The following is a 26,204-nucleotide window of genomic DNA, read 5'->3' on the forward strand; positions in this document are numbered from 1 at the left end:
ATATTTAGTGAGTTAAAAAGGAATCATTTCTATATATGTTTCAAAATTAAGATAAATGCTATTTACAAAATCTTTTAGATATCTTTATCTAGTTATCTAGGGAATAAGATGGAGTTTGTAAAGAAGGCAACAATTTGATTATGTAAAGTTTGGAGAGAAAGGGAAATAGAAATTTATTTTTCATTTCACTTTTGATACACTGAAACAACCAAAGAATACTCATCCTGTCAAGTCACTGAATGATCACCAGGTTGGTGTTTATGTAATTATTTTCATGATAGAACTTGGGATTGATAGTTTATTGTTTTGGGGAATGTCACATTTAGCATCTGTTACACAAAGTTCACTCCAAAAATACACGCATTTTGTTTCTCATCAAGTCTTTCATAATTAAATAATTACCTCCTTTTTAAGGAATCCCTTTCTTAGACATAGTATTTAAGAATTTATGTGTACACCTAAGAAGGTTCAGCAAATATTTGCTTATAAGATTATAAATAGTGTCAAAGGAACACTGAATTTTTAACTACTTTTTTCACACAATTTGAATTTTTAACTACTTTGGAGAAAAAAGAGAAGCCTACCTATTTTGCGTCTAATGCTTCAAATCTAAAGCAACCTGTCAAGTTAGGTACGGTATGTCCAGTCCACACTCAGCTGAAGCAGCGCCAGGGTGTCCGCTCACCTGTGAAAGTGAAGCACCTGGAATTGCGATAGCCGCTCAGTTTGATTCCAAAAGCTAGGCTCTTTCTAAGACTACATACTGCTTTTACATGAGCAACAAATAAAAGGGAAAAATCTTTCAAAAAGCTCACTCTGACATATTAGAGAGAGGAGGAAATATGGATGCTATTGCTATGAACTGTTTAGGTCCTCCCCAAATTCACACATTGTTAACTAACTCCCAGTTCTTACAAATTACTCAGTGAGGATTTAGGATGTGAGACTATTGAGAGTGAGAAAATCATGACAGTAAAGGTCTCTTGAAAGAGCTTAGTGCCCTTATCAACAGTGCCCTCAGAGAGCTCTCTCATCCCTTTCACTGTGGGTGGGCCCAGCAAGAAAATGGCCACCTAAGAACAAGGAAGCAGGCACTCATCAGACATTGCACATCACTACTTTCATCTTGGATTTCTCAGCCTCAAAAATTGTGAGAAATAAATTTCTGCTATTTATAAGCCACACAGTATATGGTAGTTTCTTATAGCATCTGGAATGGACTAAGATACTATTTTAAAATATTTGAATGATTTTCTTTAAGAAGAGGAATTAAATTGAGTTTGTGTTGTTTTCTGGACAGAACTTTTCCAGGGGTGGAGGGAATTAAGGTCATATTCGCCTCTAGAAAACAATAAGCTATCAATCCTAATGATTGTCAGAAAATTGAATGGGCTGTTCCAAAAGCAGTGTTTTCTACAGACATGGTAAGGAGAGGGCATATCATAGATGGACCTGGATGAGGACTGGTTTCCTTTCTACATGGAGACCCTATGACTGAACACACTTCTCCAAGTTTGAGTTTCTTCACACTTGTGCAGAAACTGATCTCAGTACTCATGTGCCTGAGATCAATCTGGACAGCTAACAAAAAGGAAAAAAAATATTTCTATTCACATTGGTGGTGATCTATTCAGATCTCATTTGTACCACTTAAAATTACACTGGTGGAATATCATCTAACATTTATTGAGGATCTAATGGTGCTAAGAGAATTAAGTCTGATATTAAATCATTGTATACTCATAACAAATCATAAGGTAAATATCATTTCCCAGTTTTATAGATTTTATAGCTGAGGGCTTTTGTGAAAGTCCTCAGAGTCTAAATAGCCTGCAAGGCTGATAGAGCTAATACAGTTAGCAGCAGACTGATAGGACGGTGAACTTTGGTGGACTCAAGCAAATCCACACGTGTAGATCTGAGAGGTCACTCACTCCCTGGCTCACTGACACCATTTTTGTTTCTTTTCTAGGCATCTTTAGTGAGTAAGATAGGAATTTATGGCACATCTTCTGAGAAGAGTTATCTGTATTTATCAGAGTGCAAAAGTCTTACTTGATGGTGGAGCGAAGATGGTGTGATATTTTAGACAGAAATTAATGTCTTACTTTATTTTCAGAATACACAAAATTTATAACAAAATAACATTTAGACAATTTGTTATATGCAAATATAACTCTGACAGTAATTTTGCACTGCTACTTTAATAAGAATTGATGCTACTTATTAGATGTCTTCACTCCTTTGTATTTTTATCATTCATTAGCACTATTTTTAATCATCAATGGTTAATGAAGCTAATTTAATAGTTTACTGTCCACATGTTGCATTTATTGAAAAATAATGATAAAAGTGAGTTCTCAGTGGTTTCTGTGGGCATTTCTGGTGGTAAGAGCATAGATAACTCCTTGAAGAATGTGTACAGTCCCACAGATAGTCCAATGCAAGGGTGACCTTTATCAACACATCAACCATGTTAATTACAAGATTAAGAAATAACTTTGATAAGGCTTTTGTTTTGTTTGTAATATTGGTCTCTTACCAAAAATTGCTGTGAGCAATGTCATGTTGTCAACAAAATTTTTCTTCCTGAATTTCTTTGCTATATTAACTCTTTAAGGTCATGACTAATCACTTTCTCATGACCCTAAACTTCCTGGACTTGTTTACTCAGAGGAAGTGAACAGGTCATTTCTATACATATCTTAACATCTCAATAACTGAAATTATGTCAGTTGACAGAGCCAAAAATTCAGGGTCTAGATGACTAAGAGTGTTAAAAATGTAACTATATAAATGCATTTCTACTGTTTGTGCTACTAGATGAAGTTATGTCACAGAGCGCCAGTGCTAGTCAAATGAAACACAAATGAAATTTGAATTATATGATGTTTAACAACAGATTTTCCTGCCTTGCAAATACCTTAACATTAAAATTAATTTGCCTTTTTAAAAAAACACAGTAGCAAAAGCAGAATCATATATGCTAGATGACTCAAAATTTGTAATTTATCTTGAACACATACATTTATATTGAAAGTAAAGAGCTGCTCAGTAGTTCTTCTTAATTAATATATTATATACCATAACTCGCATCAGATCCAGGTGAAAGCAATTTTGTAGACATTAAAAACTTGAACTTCAGGCAGCACATCAAGAGAGTGGTCAGCAGTGAATCACAAGTGTGAGGTTCAGTTTCAAGCCACAAAGAGCTCAATCACAGAGCAGTATTTAAGAAGAGCTAGGAAAAATGTAGGAAATAAGCAAATAAATAAAAAGAAGAGCTAGGAACAGGGGAACCTAACAAGTGCTAAAAACCAAAAGGCAGGCCCTAGATTTTCTCGGAGAACAGCGTGTCTCCTCCAAGAACTGCGGCCGTCAGGAAGCGAGGTCAACAGCTTTCTATTACAGGGTTAGAGGATGTGAACTTTAAATCCTGCCTCTGTCAGATGCGTTTACCCGGCCATAAGCAAGTATTAAGCCTCTTTCTGATACTATTAGGGAAAATAAAGTGCCTTTGCAGGTCACTGTGAAAATTAGGTGAAAAGATGTCTCAGCTGTCAGACACATCGGAGAAACTATAACAACAAAATGGGTTCAAAGGAGGATTGTAATTCATACTCCAGCATTTTAGCAAGGGATATTTTCCTAACTTCTAGGCTTTTGCTCAACTGAAAAAATCTGAGTTGCTGAGGACAGGTTGTTCTTCTCAAAGAACTGTCCAGTAGTCAGAGCTGGTGGGTGGATGGCAGAGTTCGGCCCCCTGCAGGAAGTGGCTGCTTACAGAGTGGAACTGTCTATTCCACATGCTGTTCCATGTAGTTGAAGAACTGATTGCAATTCTGTGTAGTAAAGCTAATGTCAAAATTAAAGTTTTAAGAGCTAACCAACACATTTAAAGTCCGACTGAAGAAAAAGATGAAACTGAAATATCTATTGCAAGGTCTCTTAATGTGGATGTCCACAAAATAGGATCCAGTTTTCTATAACCACATTCACAAAATTTTAATTTCAAAAGCAATGTAAATAGCAACCAAAAGTAATACTGTTTTACATTATAAATTATTGCTTTAAATATTATGAACTCAGGCTAACAAAAATTTTTAATACTTCAAAATATCTTTAAAAAACTACTTTTTTATGCCAGGTGTGGTGGCACACGCCTGTAATCCCAGTACTTGGGAGGCTGAGGCAGCAGGAGGCTCATTGCGAGTTCGAGACCAGCCTGGGCTACAAAGTCAGCTCAAGGCCAGCCTGAAATGCACAGTGAGACCCTGTTTTGAAAAAAACAGAAAACAAAAAAACAAAACACACACACACACTATTTCTTTTGTAAATGCAAAGTAATCTTTGCTTCTCTGCTCTGCCAAAACTAAAACTATAACTTCACTCTCCTTCTCTCTTGATAAACATTTACTTTAATTCAGATACTGAGTTTCTGAATTTAAAGGGAAGTCTACAATTGAAAGGGGTAATGGTTTGTGGTAGGAAAAAAGTCACTGAAAGTTCAATATGAGATAAGAAGCCTGTTGTCTGCCCACTTGATCAGGAACAAGGCTTCCTCAAGGCAGGGGCAGTCGCCCTGACTTCCTACCGAAGAACACTTACTGTCTCAGGCCCAACTTGTGCCCATCAAAACTACAGCCCTAGCCTCACGTCCACTCAGGCTAGGCCAGAACCAAGGCACAGGCTTCACAGAAGAAATCCTGGTCTCAGGTCTCTTCCTGCACTGCTACCCAGGACGTGCATCCATGCACAGATAAATAAATCTCTTTCTGGGAGAGGAGTGAGACGGTGTGGAGTAGAGTAGAGGCATAGTTCAATTATGTATATTTAATTTTTAAAAATCTAGTAAAATAAGGCAAAGTCTTAATTTTTGGTAAGGTTTGGCAGTGTCCCCTTGTTCAATGTATGCTTTCCCACATGTGAAAACTTCATAGTTGCCTTTAATCTCAGTTGTTTTAATATTCTATAGTATGCTCCCCAGACTATCCCAGTGGCTATTTCTGTGAATCCAGACATCAGTATATGGTTTATTCCATCCTGGAGCTCTGATTCCTTTCTGTTATTTATTGTATGGGGTTATGGGATCCATGCAACAGGGAGGGAGGTTGCATGCTCCAGTCCTTAGACACACACACACACACACACACACACGCACGCACACACACATCACACACACACACACGACACACATATGTCCCGAGATACTCCTACCCCTAACCTCTGCTTGAACTTCACTCTTTTGACTGATTAAGCTATCCTTAAAACATATTTTCTTCATCTTGTACTGTTTAACTCAAAGGTCTGTGGCCTTCCCATTTTAGGAATTGAGTCCTAAATATACTACATTTGTCCTAATGCTGGATTTCCTCTAGGATGTTTTGTCTTTCAATATTCTCTTTCTTCCATAAGAATTTCTTTAACCATGTGTCTTAAACAAACGACTTCTGTTACTCACTTCTTTTCTAAGGCAAACATTAGCGAGACTCCGTAATTAGCGCAAAAACCTTCTGGGAAGGCGATGGGTGGTTACAGATCTCAGGCCCAGCTCTCTTTCCGCAGATGCCCTCTTTGGAAACATTTACTGTAATTCATTCTTTTTCTTAGAATTTAAAATTGTTGTCCTTGTTCAGAATTCATTTCTTCAGAATATTCCTGTAACTACACATGGTTGTGTGGAATGGTGGGAAGATTTCTCATTTCTCTTTACTGGTGGTCACTGTGTTTATGTAGAAGACCCATTTTATCCCATTGCGGTACCCAAACTCTTCCCTATGTCATTCCAATCTCGGGGTGTCTGGGCTGGGCTCTTGAGCAACCTCACTGAAGATAACATTGCATAATATAGCAACCATTGTAAATTTCTATCATTTTATTTTGAGGTCATGTATCATTTTTGTTGTTTTTCTGTTGTTTTGATTTTTGTCTCCATTGCTGTTTTGTCAGTGTTTTAAATTTTTAAATAAAAAAAGAACAGTAAAAAAAAAAAGCAATATCATTTACCTTTCATTTCCTTCTGAGGTCTCAGTATGACACTTTCTCCTATACAATAGAACCCTTTTATGGACAGTGTTGCTTTTAATGTTTCAGTTTCCTGAGGGCAACTCCAGACCAAAAGTTTTAAATGGTAACAGGATTCAATAACTCATAATCTTTAAATTTATGTTTCTGAATAATGAAATCCCATTGCATTTTGCCTGCGATGTGACTCGTCCTTGTGTCTAATGTATCCATCCTGCATACAACTACCCACCCATGAGTCACTTAAGATCAGTCTGGAATATCAGGTCAACCACCACATCATCATAGTGCCTGTGCTGAAGTAGCCCTTACATAGTATCTTAATGCTACATAACAATTCACAATGTCTGTGTCATTCTCCTTACTTCCTCTCATCATGGTACCATCAAATCCTTTCATGGTGTTACAAGAAGAGTCCGCATAGTACAATAAAATATTTTGAGACAAAGATATCATACTCATGCAATTCTATTATAGTATACTGTATAACTGTTCTATTTATGAGTTATTAGTAATATATACTCTGCATGATTTAAAAGTTAAACTATATCATAAGTACTTTTGTATAGAAAAAATTTTGTGCACACATAGTTTATTTTATGAATGGTTTCACGCATGCAGTGGGGGTCATGGAACATATCTCCAAATACCACGGGACACTACTCCACTCTGTTTGACTGCCCTTATGACTAGAGATACTACAGCCAGGGTTTGTGGTCTCATGCTTTTAAAAGTTCTAATTTATCTAGCATTCAGATTCCATTCTGTGCACATTAAAACCAACTTCTGTCCCTCTACTTTTTCCCAGGAGGTTTTATTTCCAAAAGTAAATCTGCCCTAAGCAAATTGTAAAACACATCAAAGGTATACATAATGTGAGGAATCTATGATATTCTGATCAAATTGCACACATACAGAGTTTGTATTTTCAGGGCTATAAAATGGAATTTTATAATTTCTAGTGAGTCGTAAGTTCACTCACAGTTTTTTTCTTTTTTCTGCCTGTTCTCATTTCTGCTTCAAGTTATGAATATAAATTTGACCGAATGAAACTAAGCTCAGTTGCTCAGAAAGTTGTTACTTCTGTGTAAATAAACAATTCCAGATTGCTGTCACACCGTTCACTCTTTGTTTTTTCAAAAGGAGTAACATGAGTTAATTTGGGAGGAGAGGATTCCATTTCCATGGGTACACATTGATCTAAAGATGTTTCTACTCCTTTTCCTCACTTTCTCTCCACCCTGTGCTGTCTACTTGGTAGCATCAGCTTCTAGCTCAGTTGTGTCCAGGGCCATAACTCCCACATTCCTCTTTACCTCTAAGCAGGTTACTCTGCATCCACTCATCCTAACTTTAAAATTCATCTCCCACCCCAAATTCTCAACCAACTTTCTTGTGTCTGTCTCAGAAACAAAGACAGTTTTATAATGATCGTCTACTAATGAAGTGCTACCTCCGAAGTTTGAGGAATTTGGCATAGGAATTTATGGCCATTTCTGAATAGATTTCTGATTCTACTATTCTATTGCTAAATTATAATGGCTTTGCTGGGGCACATGCATACTGACATTTACCTTTAAGGATTGGAATCCCTCAACTTCATACTAAACTGGCCACTCTGTTTCAAGACCCCTGCTAAATCTCTCTAGACTTTAAATATTACCATTTAGGGCATGGCTGCAGGTAAGGGTAGGATATAGCATGCTCTCTCTGCTACAATCATTTCTAAATTCTAGCCATTTCCCTCTAATAATATTCTCACCTCTCATTTATTAGATTTTATCTCCTTTTGTGTGGGAAAATAGCCTTATCTCAACGTGCATTTTCCTTCAACATTATCCTCAAGACTCTATTTTTAGCAGTCTCCTGAGGCTTAGCCTTTTATAACTCACAAATACTTTGTGATCTCAAAAAACTTGGCTCTTATAACGCTTGGCCTCATATTTGGCTCGTGTGAGTTTTAACATATCTCTTCAGGAAATAAAATGATTTCCTCTTTTGCAGCTTCATTTGCCTCCTTGAAGAGAATAAAAGCTATAGACAGCCCTTCTGGACCTCATTGAGGTCCAGAAGAATCCACATTTGTAATCCCATGGAAGAGTTATAGGAACTCTAATAAATTAATTCCAATCTACTATTTCCAGTGCAACACATGGTAAGAATAAAGACACTAAGGCATATTGTAATTGTGGGGAGCCAAAGGGGTCCTAAGTCCAAGCAGAATAATGGCTAACTGGAACAAAGGCCTTGACCCAGGGCCAAAGCCAGGTTTTATTAATCCATGAAGAAGGGAGTGGCTTGGAGATGAGTGACTATGAGAATGGCAGGAAGTACATGAGTGCTGTGAGCTGGACTAGGTAGGAGGTGTCATAGCACCTCTGCAATATACAGAGAGAGAGAGAGATGTGAAAGAGTAGTCTGCATATCACAGATTGGGGCACTATCTGGTGTTTGGGAGCAGTGCTTCAGTGTTGATGTGTAAGCCATGTGCTGAGAAGTCATAGCCTCTTTTCTTGGGGCTCATTCTCAGCCTACAGCACGGCATCACTCAGTCTAACTCACACATATTACCTGGAAGCTGCAGGCGGGCATCACTGACCTGTGCATTGCTTGAAACACTCCACACCAGCACCTCAGCTAGACTCATTTGCATTGCTTAAAGCCAATTGAGAGGATAAGGAAATGTCCTGACCAGCTCTGTACATATTAGCACATGGAGGTAGGGCCAGGTATAGCCACAAGGAAGACAATTGCTTTTCTTCCAAAGAGAGTTGTCTAGGTAGTCCTCCACAGAATACCACTTACTAGACAGGTGTAGATTTAAGAAGCAACAAACTGAGTGTCAGGCACTTTGCAGCTACAAAAGGAGCTTTCATTTTGCCAAAATTTAGTCAAAGTTGTAAATAAGACATCTGCATCATTCTTAAGCTCTCTCTTTCCTATAGACTATTCTCTCAGAAAACCGGGAATACCTTTTCTCACTAGGTGGCTATATACTCTAACCACAATTCCTAAGTTTATAAACAAATTTTTAAAAACAATATCTATACAGGAAAAAAAACTATATATATCCTAAATTCTACAATTGGAAAATCACAATATTTTCAAGATCTACCATGTTTCCTAGCTTGTGTGACCCTTGAGTACGCTGAGTGCTACAGAGTCTATTGCATGTGCATAATGTGGTCTTTGGGTTGTGGTCTGCTGCCTTCTGTTTTGAAACATCTTGACCTGTTCAGTTTCTATTATTTCTGTCTCTAGCATTCTGAATCATCTGAGTGTGGTGATCTCTCGTAGTACAATGCTCACAGTCATCATCCAGAACAGTAAAACTGTTTACATTACATTAACTGGTTTACATTAGTCTAGAAGCCAAGCTGCATGACAAAATTTCCAGAAAATGCTGTGGTTCAAAGAAGTTTACTTTTTTTGATATTAAAGTCCAGAAAGAAACTGGCAAGACAACATATACAGGTAGCTGTTCCATGTGAGGTCATACAAGGATAGATTCCTTCTATCCCATTGCTCCACTGTCTCCTGTAATGTTATGTGAACCTACCAGGACAAACATTATGAACACCCTCACATCCATGTTCAACTTTCAGGAAGGGTCAAATAGTATTAAGAGATTCTTTTAAGAACCCAAAGCAGTCCTCAGTTCCATTCTTTTCTGTGTGCTAGAATTTAATCTCATTATCAATTCTAGCTACAAAAGAAGAAATATATTATCTCAAATTGGTACGTAAGACCTCAGCTAAAATGCAAGATGCTAATTATCTTTTAATAATTTTCAAAGAAGTAAAGGGAGAATTATATTATGACAGATAATCTCTAGTACCAGCTGTTAGTATTAGTAACTAACATTTAGAAGTTTTTACCTTGTTTCACTAGGTAAGAAAAAAATCTTTCAACACAGGAAACTCTAGCTCAGTGCCTATCAACCTTGAAACAGGTGATATTTAGGGTCAGATCATTCTTCACTGGTGAACTGGGAGATATTTTGTGCACAGTAGATATTTAGCAGCATCCTGGACTCCACACACAGAATGCCAGGAGTGTACTGTTCCCAAGTTGACACAACCAAAATATGTCTCCAGGCACTGCAAATATTCCTACCTGGTAAATGTGTGTGCTGGGAGACTGACTTGTCCTGATGAAGAACCACTAATCTAACTGTAAGATGCTATTGCAGAGAGTCTCTTCCTTTAATGTATAATAGCTTTTTTTCCTCAAGTAAGTGCTCCCTGGATGTCAGTATTCTCAATAGGAATTGGTTAATCTTACTCTGCAGTCCTTTTAATTTATTCAACGAATACCTATTGTTATGGTTTAGAACTAGAACTTCTCTCAGAGGCTCATTTTCAGAAGTGGGGACCTTGGAATGTTATTAGATCATAGAGACACTATACTCATCAAAGGGATCATCCATGAGTGAGTCCAGTAGATAAGTGTACTGTTAGGGTTAGGGACTGACTGGAAGTGAGTCACTGGGGTTATAACTTGGAAGGTTATATTTCTCTCTTTGGCCCATCCTCTCTCTTTGCTTCCTGGCTACCAAGACCAGGTCTCCTCTGCCCAGGCGCGTCTCCCATGTCCTTTCTGCCTTAATGACAACCAACTAAAGACTGAAACCTCTAAATATTGTGAAGTAAAGTAAACCTCTCTTCCGTGAAGTTTTGGGTATTGGATGTTTTGTGCCAGCGACAAGAAAATTAACTAAGACAGGAACCGATACCAGGGAAGTGTGGTTGTTGCTGTTACTATTCCTGACTGTGGGGTTTAGAAGCCTTTAGAAATGATTTGAGGGGAGACTTTAGAATGGTTTTATTTTCAAGATGCCAGATAAATAAGTCCTAGAATGCTATAACACAAGGTTTACAGGGAAGTCTGGCTGGAGCTCCGAAGATTAGAACACTCATAGAATGTTGAATAGCAAAAACCAGGCTCAAGAGGTTTTATTTGGGAAGCAGGGTTCTACTGGCAGTTGGACCACAGTGAAAGTGTGCGATGCTCTGGCAGAAAATTCGTCTTCATTTTGCCAATGTCCTGAGACTTTGTGAGGAACTGAGATTAAAGGTCGTGGAATTATTAATCTGGTGAAAGCAATTTCAAGTCCCAATATTTGGACTGTGTATTGGATACTCCTTGCTGTCTTTAGCCAGATTTATAGCAAAAATCAAGAACAAAGGGCAGAGCCAAGAAATATAGAAAGTTTCCAGTTTTTCTAGAAAGAAAGCACTGCACCTGCAAAGCTGAGGCTTTGGAGAGTATGATTGCTAAAAAAATTCACATGAAAAATAAGCCCAGTGCTTTGTACAAAGACAGTAGGAAAGATGGTTTTAAGAACACTCAGGATAGGCAAGACCTCACCCCTCACAGGTTCAAGGCTTCAAAAATGCGGATATCGTTGGAAAAGTACCTGAGATCCCTGCTCATTCAGGGCCACCCAGGCACTCAGAGGTCTCTGCAGCCTTAATGCAAGGGCACCAGGCTCCTCCTTGACTGGTAACAGACCTTAGCATCATCCACATGGTGCTGGTTTTCTAGCAAGTAGAATGCAAGAATTGTGGGATCAGGAAGGCTTCCATCAGATTTCACATCAAGGCTTGGGAGTCAGGCAGTGTGTCATTGACAGGGCAGTGTGTGAAGAAGTGAAAGTGTAGCTAAAAGTTCAGAGAGGAACCAAGGAAGTTGGAAAAGTGAGGAACATGGATCCTCTGCTGAGGAAAGCACAAGAGTAAAAAGAGATACCCCAAGAGAAAGGAAATGAAACCCCAACTTCCAATTCCTTAGGGACGGGGCTGATAAGCTCTTTACAGCTTATATCAAGCTATGGTAATAACTTGATCCAAATAGTGGACATGACAATAATTGCAATGCTGGGTTTTGGTCTTTATATGCTGCAATACTTTCCTATCCACCTATTTCTCCCTTTGTGGAATGGGAATGCTTACATCATTAAGCTAAATCCCCGACCTCTAGAATTGGTCATTTCAGTAATGCTAGAACTCTTGGGGCTAGGGGTATAACTCAGTATCATGGCACCCACCTGGCAAGTGTGAGGTCCTGAGTTTGATTCCTGGTTCAGAAAAAAGAAAAGAAAAGAACTCTTAAAACTTCGGTGACTTTTAAAGATTGACTAATGGATTTTGTGTGATGAAATGAACTTGCAACTTTAGGTATCAGGGTAGAATATTATGATTTAGATCAAGAAGGTCTCTCAAATGCCTCATATGTGAAGAGGTGGGGCTTTGGGAAAGTTCTTGAGACATAAGTTGCTAACTGTGCTGCTGGGAGGTGGACTTTGTTAAAGGTGGGTCACTGGGGGTTCAACCAAAAGTATAGCTGCCTTCTTATTTCTCCCCTCTCTTTTTCTGCTTCATGGTTGCCATGAAATTAGCAGCTATCCTCGACTCAGGCCCTTCCACTAAACCCTTTGTGCCTTGGAACCAGCCAACTAAGGATTAAAAGCTCTAAAAACCCATGATCCAAAGAAAACCTCTCCTCCTTTCAGTTTTGAGGGTTGGGTATTTTGTCTCAGTGATGAGGAAAGGAAATTTAAGACATGTGTTGATCATGTACTAAATACTAAGGATCTCACTGGGACTGATAAAAAGCTATGGAGAGGAGTTTAAAACTATTTCCTTGGAGCTTCAGAATCTCATAAAAATTACAAAATATATTCTAAGGGCTGTAAGGCATATAATAGCAATAATATATGAGCGAAAGTAAGACATTCTCCCCATATATTACTAACTGCTTTAGAATGTTGCTAACATCCAGTACAGCTGAGTTAACAGTTTTATCCTATTTTCTCTGAGCATGATGGAGTTAATAGCCAAACCTTGCATTTTTCCTGCATGATGACCTTTTGAAATTCTTTTATAATCTTTTGAGCCTGGCCCCATTACCACAGAGAATTCTTGATCTATTTCCATCAGATTTTGGCCATAAAAAGTATGATGAGACTGTCTGAAGATTCACTTAGGACTCTAGTACTGAATGTGTTAGCCTTGGTTCATCTGGTTGGAAGCAACTGAGGCTCACATAAATTATCATTGGCAAAATAAGGAAATTTATCAGAAGTGCATAGAGTCTATTTTTTTCAACATATAATCTGAAATAAAATCAACAGGATAATTTTTGTAACTGGCTATGCAGATATGAAGTAGTGCAAGAAACTTCTGCTCTCAGTTTTCTTATTTTCACATTCAAAAATCTAATTAGTGTGTTTATAAAAGTAAAATTTCATTAGATGTGTTAGTGAGGCCAGCTAAGAATTTATAATGACAGATTATTAAAATCCAATCTCTTCAATATATCCCCAAATCTGAGCTCTTCTATCCTACTCTTGTTATCTATACCTTTGAGAATTACATTTTGGAAGTAGAATCGTTGTGAAACCATCCCTTTGTATTCTATCCCGATAACGCAAATAAACCTCCCAAATCCCTATGATTAGAGACTGCTACAAGAGAAAGTCCTAAGTGAGCATAGCCTCTAAGCTAAGGTCTGAATTTTAGTGTCCCCTCAAAATTCATGTTGAACCTAGTTTGCAATATGATACTAAGAGATACAGTCTTTATGAGGACTATTCTCCCCTGAATGGAATTAGTCTGCATAAAAGATACCCAAGGCAACTTTTTGCCTCTTCTAAATGAGTATGCAGGAGCAAGGCATCATCTATGTAGAACAAGTCCTTCCCAAATGTCAAATCTCCCAACACTCTTATTTGGGCTCCTCGGCATCTAAAACTATAAGCCATAAATTTATAGTTTATATAAATTTCTGAATCTAAAATATTTTATAGCAGTTTAAATAGACACAGCCACCACCAAGAAAGAAAATTCATAACCCGGCTGCTATCTGCTGATTGTTTGAGAGTTTTGTTTCAAAATCTCAGGGAAGTTACACACCATCTGAACACAGGACAATTAATAAACATCCTACAGCATTTGGTGGTCACTGAAGCTCTAGGCAGTATATGCAAACAGAGCCTTCAAAATACAGTATAAAATATATACCTAGGTAGACGTGAAGACATATTATACTTTCAATTTAGAATTTTGTCCAGGAATTCAGTCACAAGTCTTTATTCATATAGTAATGAACTGAATGATATTGTGAACAAACTTGCTGTTCTCATCTCCCAAACTAATCAGAAGATGACATTTAATGATCGGTTTACCAATTTTGGACTGATGGAACATATGTTAACAGAGCACAAGCTGACCAGCCTAGGAACTCTACACAAGAATAGGGCAAAAATTCCCAATGAAATGTTGCAATTTCAAAACAGAGAATTGTATAATACACTCTCTGAATTTCAGAAAGATATAACTTTGGCCTCATGTATGACAAAGGAAAACAAACTGTACTATTGATGTCATCATTGCACCATGAGAGAGAATTTGGCAGAGAGACTGTTTTATAATTCAGCGGGTCAAAATGGTGCACTGTCTCTTTATACTGAGGTCTGCAACCAGCATGGCCTCCTAAGCTTTAATCTGAATGATCACAAGGATGGTGTCGGAGAGAAGAGACCTGGCTCACACAACTTCCCTGTTTTATGATTATGGGAGCCTGGATAATCATTAGCATGCTGTAGTGTTTACAGCTGAAGAGAAGGGAAGGGAGTGACTCAGCTCCTTTGTTGCTAACTGTACTAAAACCCTAACAGAATGGAAGTCTGAGATGGAAACTTTGTACAACAAAACCAAAGGTGGAGCAGATGTTAATGATGAGTTATGAAGCAATTATGATGTTACTCAACTATGATGTGTTTTACTGGATCCTAAACATGTGTGGCATAAATAGTTCAATAATTTACAAAGAAAATAACAAGTGCAAAATATCATGGGGAAATTTTCTTAGCAGATTTGGACTGGAACTCATAAGAGATTATTCACAGCAAAGGAAGAACAAAATGCTTCTGCTCAGAGAACTATGCAAAGAAATTGTGTAGCACACAGATGAGCTGAAATGAATAGATAGATGCAACATCACAAAGACCTACCACAACCACAGAAACACAAAGCAGATGTCAACTGTGCCCTACAAAAAAGGACAGAAAAATAAAACATATGTGCTATCGGTGTAAGCAATACTTGCGCATTGAACATAAGGTTTTCATGTGTGAAGACTGCCTTGGGTGTGACATTTGAGGCAAAGAGTATTTCTGTGGTAGGCTTTTGTTTGTATTTACATTGTAGTTCACGTAGGTTTTTATGTCTGATGTTATCTATTAGGCTCTGTGAGCAAGTAGCTGATGTAAAAAGGTTAATGTCTATTCCAAGCACTCATTATATATTTGATATTTCATTTTACTAATATCATATTTTCTTGCTAGATACACATTGTACAATAGAGTAAGAAGCTCCTGACAAAAGAGGAAGATAAGAGAGGTGAAAAGAATGGTCTGCCACCTAGGACAGGAAAGCTAAGTGCACCTGCTGTCAGTGAGCGAGGCAGGTGTGTGAAGACTGCCTTGGCTGTTAATGCTGAAGCAAATATCACTTTTGTTGTAGGGTTATATTAGTATTTTCATGGTCGTTCATATTGGAATTTATTTCTGATATAGTCTTTCAGGTTTTGTAAGCAAGTACACAGCTAATGTAAAAATGTTGATATTTATTCTAAATGTGCAATACATGTTAAGAATTTAATACTTTATCTTATTGATAGTTTATGTTCCTGTCCACATTGTGTATTACGATAAGAACCTCCTGAAAAAACAGCAAGTCCAATGAGATGTCAAGTATGTGGTACAAAAAGGCCTGGAAAGCAAAACACATGTGCTGTCAGTGCAAGCAATACATGTATATGGAATATGCTGATTTCATGCGTCAAGACTACCTTAGGTGGGATATTTGAAGTAAAGATTAGTTTTCCTGTGGAGTTATGTTGGTATTTTCATTGTAGGTCATATAGAGTTTATTTCTGTTGTTAGTTTTTAGACTTTATAAACCAAAACACAGTTAATATTGAAAATTTTCATGTTTTTATAAACACAAAATAAATGTTAAAAATTCAATACTTTATGCTTTTTACATTTTTCCTGTTAAGTACTCTTAAAACTCATAAAATTAATAGTTCATCAAAAGAAATATTCTAAAGAATAAATATGGGTATTATACACCCACTACAATCCTCTTTTAATTGGTATTATGGTATATTATGTATGGTATACAAAATTGGTATTATGCCCCAGGGGTTTTGTAGCAAAGAAGGGAATGTCTATTTAAGAGACAGAGCACAATAAAGAGATGCTTAGGCAACCAAATATACACCCTTGGACATTTGGCTGTATACATAAATACAATCACTCAAACTTTTGTTTCTTACTCAGAGGATTTAAAAGATCATAGTCTCACTGGACAAGCGCATATCAGCAAGAAATGAGAAAAGCAATAAAGGGTAACCTCTGTTGGCCTGGCAAAAATTTGTGAGCCTCTAATCAGTCAAAGGACATTGGGTTGAATCATATTATTAGTCCGTAGTCCAGGGAGACATCATCTAGACAGCATAATCCTATACGCATATTGATGCTCCACAGTGGTTGAGAAAAGTCTGCTGGAAAACACATACATGTAGCAGCAAGCCTCACTGTGGGTCTGCCAGAGGACTTGGCCCTGTGGCCCATGAAGTGCACAGTTGCAAAAGGTGTGAGCATTAATTGTGAGATGTCAGCTTGATCAAGAACCACTTAGTAGATTAGTAAACCACTCATTGCGTCTGTGGATGATTGATATATAGACTAAGAGAAGGAGTGATCCACCCCAGATGTGAGTGACATTAATCAATAGGCCTAGAGCCTAGACAAAACACAAAGGGAATGAAGAAGGAAGTCCTTTTTTCTTATTCTTCAGAAGAGCTCCAGTCATCACCATTGCCTTTGGCATTCATCTCAGTTCCATCTTCCCACACGAGCTCTTCAGCCTTCTAATGCAAACCCTTTGTCTTCAGCATGAGCCTGCTCCAAACCCTGCACCGACCTCCTGTCTTTGACACATTCTCTAACTCTTCAGCAGGCATGGCTGTTTTGCATTCTTCCCCAGCATGATTCCACAGAAAGCCTACCTTTCTTTGAGAACTCGCCATACTGATTTCCATAATGGTTGTACTAGTTTACATTTCCACCAGACATGAAGGAGAGTTCCTTTTTCACCGCAGATACCCCAGCATTTGTTACTTCTTGATGGTTGCCATTTGTTCTGTAGTAAGATGGAATCTTAGCTTTGTTTTTAATTTGCATCTGTCTAATGGCCAGGGATGTTGAGAATTTCTTCATGTATTTGTTGGCCATTTGTCCTTCCTATTCTGTGAAGTGTCTGTTCATGTCACTTCCCCATTTTTTGACTAGGTCTTTAATTGTAGGTGATCAAAATGGTTTGAGTTCTTTACATATTTTAGATATCAGTCCTCTGTCTGAGCTAGCCTGCAACTATATTTTTCCATTTTGTAGGTTGTCTCTTAACTCTACTAGTTTATTCTTTTACTGTATGGAAGTGCTTTAGTCTGATGCAATCCCATTTGCTGATTCTTGTTATCACAGTATTTCTTGTGCAATTGAGGTTCTGTCTAGAAAATCCCTTCCTACATCTGTGTCTTCAAGGTTTTATGTATTTTATCTTCCAGTAAGTGTACTGTTTCTGTTTAATGTCTAGGTCTTTCATATATTTTTATTTTAATTTAATGCATGATGACATGGGTTCAGTTTCAATCTTCTGCAAACCAATAATCAGTTTTCTCAGCACCCCTTGTTGAATAGACTACTTGTCCTCCAATGTCTGCTTTTGGCCCCTTTGTCAAAGACCTAATGGGTAGATGTATCTGGGGATGTTTCTGTATCCTCGCTTCCAGTGGTGGCAAACCTATGGCATGCATGCCACAGCAGGCGGTTTGTATCATTGCAAGCTCTAAAATGTTCATCATTGCTGCCCTATTCTATCCCATTGATCCACATCTCTGTTTTTGTTCTAGTGCCATGCCATCTTTATCACTATTACTTTGTAGAATAGCTTGAAGTGTGGTATTGTGAGGCCTCCTGTTTTACTCTTGTTGCCCAAATTTGCTTTTGCTATTCTGGGTTCATTCTGTTCTAGTCCCTGAAGTATGCTGCTTGTATTTTTATTGGGACTGTATTGACTCTGTATAACAGGTTTGGGAGCATGGCCTTTTAGAATATGGTTCTGCCTATCGAGAAGCAGGGAAGAACTTTACATTTTCTCATTCTTTTTCAATCTCCTTTTTGAAAGTACTGCAGTTTTCTTTGTAGAAATCTTTCACTTCCCTGGTTAGGTTAATTCCTAGACATTTCATTTTTCTTAAAGCTGTTGTGAATGGTAATGTTTCCCTAATTTCCTTTTCATCGAATTCATTATTGGTGTACACAAATGCTGATGATTTATGTATGTTTACCTTGTATCCTGCTATGTTGTTGAAGTTGGTTATTGGTTCTCACAGTTTTTCAGTGGAGTTCCATGGATCTTTTATGTAGAGTACCATGTCATCTGCAAGTAATGGTAATTTGAGTTCTTCCTTTCCTACATGTAACCCTTTTGTTTCTTCCTCTTGCCTGATTGCTCTGGCTACTGTTTCAAATATTGTGATGAGTAGAAGTGGTAATAATGGGCATCATTGTCTTGTTCCTGATTTTATGGAGACTGCTGCTAGCTTTCCCAATTTAATATGATGCTGCCTCTTGGTTCATCAGAAATAGCTTTTATCAACTGAGGTTTGACCCTTCTAACCTGTTTTCTTCTGAGTTTTTATCATGCTGCTTTTTGGGTTATTAACCATAGTTCTGTCTTCTTGGGTTAGCTGGGGTAATTTGTATGAATTTAGGAATCTGACCATTTCTTTAAATTTTGCTAATTTTGCTTTTTCAAAATAAGTTACTATCCTCTGGGTTTTGACAGTGTCTGTTGTGATTTCAACTTTTTCATTTCTAATTGCATTGATGTGAATCTTTTCATTGTTTCTCTTAGTAAGTCTGGTGAAGGCCTTAATCATTTTATTTATACTTTCAAAGAACCAGCTCTTTGATTCATTGATTTTTTCGTACTATTTATTTAGTCTCAACTTCGTTGATTGCCACTCTTTTCTCTCAGTTTGAGCTGGGGCTGATTTGTTGATATTTCTCAAGTATCTTTATCCTCTCAGAGTCTGAGGTTGGGCAAGTGAAGAGGGAACCTCTGCTGCCATGGATCACTTGCTCCTGGGGTGCACCAGTGAAAACTCTGCCAGGCTGCAACCTTTTCAGCATTTAGAAAAGAGATGTGAGTTGTAGGTCTCATATACTCCCAAGTCTACCCTGTGAGGTTAGACTGTACTGTGTTCCTTGAACCCAGCCATTATTTAGGAAGTTCTCAAAATGGTGGTCCTCATTTGAGGAGGAACTATAACCTTCTTGGGCTGTTTCCCCTCTTCTTAACTCCTATTCATATGTTTTGTTTGATCTAAAGTCTCTTCTTTCAAATTGTTTTTTTTTTTTTTCATATTAAGTTTTATATCTCTCCCCCTTTTCCAATGACCTGTGTTTTAGTTGATCTCTAGGTCTCTCAGACATGACTCACCTTTTATTTAACCGTTTTGGATCTCTTCCAGATTTCTTTAAAAGAAATTGAGCAGAATCCACCTTTCCTATTGATGAAGACAGTAATACCTTAGTAAAATTGAGATTACTTAAAATACTTCTCAGATAAGAGTGGTATCATATCTTTATACTATAAAATTCTAAATTTATAATTTAAAATTATAAATCTCTAATGTAAAATAATTTTAAATCTCTAATGTGAATATAAATGATGTGGATGGGTGTTACACTGAGACTATTTGTCTGTTTCTTTTTTTAAAATTTTTTTATTTTAAAGAGTAAAAGAAGGATAACATAATAATGATGGGTGCTTACTAAATTACAGACACAGTGGTAGGAAATTATCAATGGTTATTGTTTTACATATTGTTATCTACAAGATAGTTTCTCAGGAAAACAAATAGACAAATGATAGTGAGTTACAGACAAAAGAGGTAGGAGATTATCAATAGTTGTTGTACTATATTTAGGTATCTTCAAAGTGGCTTCTAAAGAATATAAATAGAACTATACATGAGTGACCTACTGAATAATCATTCAATAATTCTCAATGGTTGTTGTAGGTAACACATAATAATAAACATGGATCCATTTATGATAGGATAGGAACAATACAAACATTACAGAGTTATGGATAGATTAGTAGGAAAATATCAGTGACTGCTGTAATACATGGTGGTATCTTCAAAGTGGTTTCTCAGGAAGACAGAGATACACAAGAAGGATCTAACAAGTAGTTACAGCCTAAGAGTTGTCAAAAATCAAGTGAGTCATCTGGGGTGAAAGCCATTTTTTGTAGCATTTTCTCTCCAGCCTCCCATCACATAGGGACCCCACAACCAGTTACTGTCCTCTCCCCAACTGTCAGCACAGGCGGAAGGAATCCTGCTGCAGACTTCTCTGGAGCTCGACCACAGCCTGTACTGTCAGGGGAAGAATGGCTTCCAATGAGTCTCTGCAGGTATTGTGTAAGGTCTTCCTGGTTTACAGCTTCTGAGTGGCTCTCATGACCCCAGTCCACAGGACCTCTGACTCTGTGGGCTTAGTCTGCATTCTCATGTTCTCTGAGTCCTTGTTCAGCAGCTACTCCTCCACTGGCTCTGGACCTTTCTGGTTCTCAATGGCAGGAGCAAGAGTGGCCCGTTGTATGGCATGCATTCCCAGGGGTTGTTCAAAGTTTGATTGATTCACACACGTCCTGGGTGGGCAACTGCAGTCGGTGTATGGTGGGCCAATTGTGTCATTGTTTCTCTGTGTCATGAGAGATCTCAACTGAGTGGCGGCCGGCCTAAGGGCCGGCGCGCAACAGCACTCGCTGCCACATGGCTCCACATGCGCCAGGGGCCCTCCCTCCGGGGGCCTACGAGGCAGGAAGCTAGCCAGCCGGAAGACCTGCACTCCCCACCCGTGGCTCCCTGTGCGCCAGAAGGCCTTCTTCCAGGGGCCTACAAAGCAGGCAGTGAGCCGCCGGTCCAAAGACCGGCGCTCCCCGCCCATCTATTTGTCTGTTTCTATTGAGTTCTGTGAAGGATGAGAGGACCAAGAACTTGCAACTTCCAAAGTGAGGCTAAAACCCCATGCGGAACTTGAATGGGAGGAACTAAACACAAGCTCCTCATCCTGTGGTTATAAACAAGGTGAGGTTGAAGATTCAGGGACTGGGGAAAGAATTCATTTGCTGTCAGTCATCTGGGCAAGAAGTGAATCATTCTTTACTCATGCCTGATGAGAGACTTGGGGAGTAAAAGGAGGTGCTGAATTTGACACCACAGAATTCTCCAAAGTCCAGGGAAAGAGGCAGTAGTGGCCTGTGACTCCACACACACAACTATGGTAGCTTTATTCTCAACAAGTGCCTCCTTTTCTGGGGCACAAAAACCTAAGAAATTGATTTTCCTCTATATTTAACGTACCCTGCCAAAGAACCAGAAAGAGGCTGATAGGAGATAACAAACTGTCAGCTTCAGGAGCACCGTGGCCATGTCATAGAGCTGCAGCTGAAGGGGTGCAGTCAGCATTCACTATGTCATTGGTGGGGCCCATAGAAAATTGCTAAAGTAGGGCTTCTTGGACAAAAATTATTAAAAATTTCAAGAAAGCCACAGGACTCAAAGTGTTCATGAGAAAGAAGACAACATAGAAGGTTTGCAGGACTGTAATGGGAAAAAGTAAAGGAAGTTTGTGAATGTGTCCAAAACAAGTCTGCTTGTTAATTGTAATAGCTACAGCTAATTTAATTTACTTAAAGTTTCCAGGGTAAACACATGTATACACACTCAAACATCTTGCCACATGCATGAATGGATGTTGGACTATACTTCTATGGACCTAAAAGATCATTTGAGGTGAAGAAACTGACTTAATTGAGCAATTGTTTCAGAATTACATTTGTGAGCCACAGCACAAATACTACTGGCAAAAGAAGCCAAAAGAATATGTGTGTTAAGATTTATTTTTATTACATTCATTGGAAAAACTCTCTTAGAATACAAATCAGGGAAATGGAGGATAATAACTGTCGATAATGTAAAAGTTCAAAATAAATGTTCTAGCCAAATACTTTTGGAGTTTATAGCTAAACTGCCATTTGTAGACAACAGTGTGAGTTTACTGCCCTCGTGTGGTTGTAATGTGTCACTGCAACATCTCTGACCAAAGGTGAATGTGTCCTTAAATCCTGAGGCAGCTTTCACGTTTTTTAGTGTCTCTTTGATAAATTTACCTGTAACTTCTTCATGAGCCGAAGTCAACTGGTCAGTGTGTGAGCATCAATAAGGATGAAGGGTAGCGTTATCTTCCAAATAAACCGATTAAAAACAGCGCATATCACACACATGTTAAGAGATGTGGGATGCACTGTCTATCCACAATGCGCCATATGCATTGAAGCTTTGCTACTAGCTATTTGGCCCACCTGTTGGTTCTCATAGGTCTCCTTCTGACCAGGCTCCAGAAGCACAAAGAAATGTCTACTTGACTTTGCAAACAGATAGCCTGTGTTGACCGAAGGTGTCTTGCTCTGTTTTATGCTGATATTAAAAAATCAGTGTTCTGGAGACTGGAGAAATTTTTTAAATTTGATTTTGTTCATTTTTGTTTTCTTTCAGTTCTGTAGACTGGGAAACTCAAGCTTGAGGGGCCATAATTGGTGAAGGCTTTCTTATTCATCGCCCCCTGTTCAAAGCAGAAGAACAAGAAATCACACAACAGAGACAGAGCAAGGGAGCCAAGTTCATCCTTTTAGTAGGACCCCACAACTATGTAAAGGTATTAAGTCATGTGTAACATCTCTCACTTCTGAAAGACACCCCCCCACAGTGTTTCCTTTGGGATTAGGTTTGCAAAACTCCAGGAGTAAACTAAGGAGACTCAGGGGTGTCGAAATGAAAGTTGGTGAAAACGTTCATTAAACTTTCTTTACAATATATAATTATGACTAAAACATAAAAAAGTTAGAGTGATTTAAATTAACTATTATCAATGATAACTTTTATGTAATGTAAAATATTCTCAACTATCTTGATAAATGGCTTTGATGCTAGGACTCATAACTATCAAGTTTTATATTTGAAACACCTAAAACGTTCCTGATTAAAACTTCAAGATCTTGATAGTTAACTTCAACAATTTTATTCCCAAGTGTAAGGGATTCCAAATTTTACAGCAATTTAAATATCTAACACAACTGAAAGTTTATATGACACTTTTAATGGCTTTTCTCTTGTTTAACTGGGAAGTTTTTGTGGTAATAGAAACGAATTTGAAACCCAGTGTAATTTTTGTATCAAATGTTCTGGAGTAAGGATGCTCATACATCATTAATGTAGTTAGCTCTCATCCAATTGGGATGATAGGGAAAAAGGATATCAGCTGCAAAAGCCCAGGTGCTGTTTACTTAATCCAGGTAGAAATCAAAGACATCACCAGGATGACACCAGACGCCTGCCATGTCTCAGTATCCCCACCACCACCATTTAGCTTTGTATTCTGCCCCTTGGGAAACCAGCATACAGAGTCTCTTGGCAGATGTAGAGACCATCTATGCACAACGGGAGGTGTATCCATATCAGTTGCTGGAGTACATACCCAAGTAGAAGACAGCCTGAGCTCATTGCCCCAGAGGAGCCTGCAGAACTCTGCTCATTGCTGCAGGGAATAGTTTCTCCAGGCTCCAGATTTGCTAGGAGATGCATACCTGCCCTGAGGTACAGGAAGCAGCATCTCCTGGCACAGCTGAGCATATTCACAGTGTAGGGGAGAGGGGCAGGCCTTAAAACATCAGCTCTCTATCATGTCCCAGAGGCAGATATTATATTCTGATAACATGCACTCAGCCTCTTCTGTTGGATCTACCCAATCCCCTCTTGAATTTGAGCCTCAATAAAAAAGACAGACAAATTGTTGTAAAGGCACTAAAAAGTGATATGTAGCTTTCCTTCTATCTTGTTCTCATACTCTGAAGTGTAGAAACAAAATGATTTTTTTCTCTCTTTTCCCTATTGTATCATTCCTATCAGACATTATATTGACTTTATCCCTCTGAGGAATTTTACCCCAATAGGAAGTCCAAGAATAGAAAATTCAGTAGGAAGTTTTCATTTAAATCACATCACTGTTCCTAATATAATCATATAAGTGACACCCATTTGTGTTGGGCAGGGAATATCCTGGATAACTATACATAGCAGTGCTACTTGTTAAAACTATACACTCTGGTTAAAGGTAGAAGGTTCAAATTTCAATCTGATGTAGAAAGTAAAATAGAATGACAACTTGTTCTTTCATGAATAATCACGTATACATTTTTGTAATTATAAAAGTTGAGTAAATACCACAGAATGTAATTTCTGCAATTTTACTTTTTGTTACATCTTTCTCTGGTTTTGCTATGAAGGTAAGTGCTAGTCTCACAGAATGAGTTGGGAAGTGGACCCTGTATTGCTATTTTCTAGAAGAGATTTTCAGAATTTACATCACTTCTTCAGTGTTTGGTGGAATTCACCAGATAAACAATTTAGGTTTGATGTTTTTCTTTTTAGAAGGTTACTAATTATTAATTCAATTTCATGAGCATACTCTAAACAAAGAACTATATATTATTATGTTTGAAGTTCATTTTGTCTGCAAACAAAACAGCTACTCCTGCTTTTTTCTGGGTTCCTGTTGCATGGAATATTGTCTTCTATCCTTTGACTCTTGATCTATGAATATTTTTGTGTTTAATGTGTTTCTTGTATAGAGCATATTGCTGGATCTTGTTTCTTGATCCGTTCTGCCAGTCTACTTCTTTTGGTTGGTAAATTAAGACCATTTATATTTATGGTTGTAACTGATATGCATTGGCTTGTCTTTGTCATGGCATTCTCCCGCTGTTGTTTCTCTACTTTTCCTCTCTGTTTAATTGTTTCCCTGGCTTGGTGGTTTCTTTCTGTGGCTGTTCTTGGAATTTTTGTCTCTGTCTAGAATATCTTTCAATACCTTTTGTAGTGTTGATTTTGGTCATGAATTTCTTCAGTTGCCCTTTGCCATGGAAGTATCTTATTCTTCCATTGATTTTGAAAGACAGTTTTGCAGGGCACATCAATCTATGATGGAAGTTGTTTTCTTTCAGGTCTCGAAATACTTCAAGCTCTTCTTGACTTGATGGTTTATGTTGAGAAGTCTGCCATGATTCTGGTGGGCCTACCTTTATAAGTGTTTTTTTTCCCTTTTCTCTGACAGATTTTAATATTATGTTCTTGTGGTGAATTTCTTGGATCTTAATTATTATATATCTAAATGTAGATTTATTTTGGGTATGTCTATTTGGACTTCTGTATTCCTCCCTTACTGTTTGTCAGATTCTTTGCCTATGCTTGGGAAATTTCTGCCATTACCTCTGCAAATAGTGTTTTTCTATCATTTGTGTTGACTCTTGCTTCTTCATTGACACCAACTATTCTTATATTATTTTTCTTTGCAGCATCTTGCAGCTGTTGAATTGTTATTTCCTAATCTTCTGTTTTTTTTCAAGAGATCTTTTCTTTCATTATTACTAGCTAAAATCCTACCTTCATGATCTGAAAGTCTGCCTTCAGTTTAATTCAAGTGATTTTGCCAGCTTTCAAAAGAGTTTTTAATTTCTTGGATTTTCTGTTTGAACCATTTCTTGCATTATATTTCTTTCCTATATTGATCATTCACCATTTCCATTCTCTTCCTATTATCATCTATTGTTTTCTCTATCCCTATTCTAGATTTGCTGAGTATTTGTTTTATAAATATTGATATTTCTTATTTTTACCTGAGATTGTTTCTGATCTGATTTCCCCTGTGGCCTCATGGATTTGTTTCTTACTTCAGTTACTATCATTTCAGAGATGTCAGGGGCCTTTCTTCTGGTTTCCTCTGTATTGATTTCTCCTAGACTTGTTCTTGGTGAGCTGGAGGTTTGAGATTGAATTTTGATTTTTGTCTTATTTTCTATTTCAAAAAAAATTTACCTGTTTTCTGTGATGATCCTTGTGAGTTTTTAGTGAGTAGCTGTATCACCAGTATACAGGCTTCTCTGGGGAAAGTCTATTCTTCAGGGATATCTTCTGTG

At 37.9% G+C, this 26,204-nt stretch overlaps 1 long non-coding RNA gene across 1 annotated transcript in view; it reads left to right on the forward strand.

Moving 5' to 3' along the window:
- The first annotated feature begins 10,437 nt into the window (after positions 1–10,437).
- Positions 10,438–26,204, forward strand: part of LOC102008163 — a 35,213-nt gene continuing 19,446 nt past the window's right edge. The window contains exons 1-3 of the long non-coding RNA XR_262458.1: positions 10,438–10,455; positions 15,709–15,884; positions 22,729–22,888. This is a non-coding gene — a long non-coding RNA (uncharacterized LOC102008163). The remainder of the gene's footprint in view (positions 10,456–15,708; positions 15,885–22,728; positions 22,889–26,204) is intronic.

This window comes from Chinchilla lanigera, unplaced genomic scaffold (genome assembly GCF_000276665.1).
Source record: "Chinchilla lanigera isolate Chin_1 unplaced genomic scaffold, ChiLan1.0 scaffold00047, whole genome shotgun sequence".
NCBI lineage: Eukaryota > Metazoa > Chordata > Mammalia > Rodentia > Chinchillidae > Chinchilla > Chinchilla lanigera.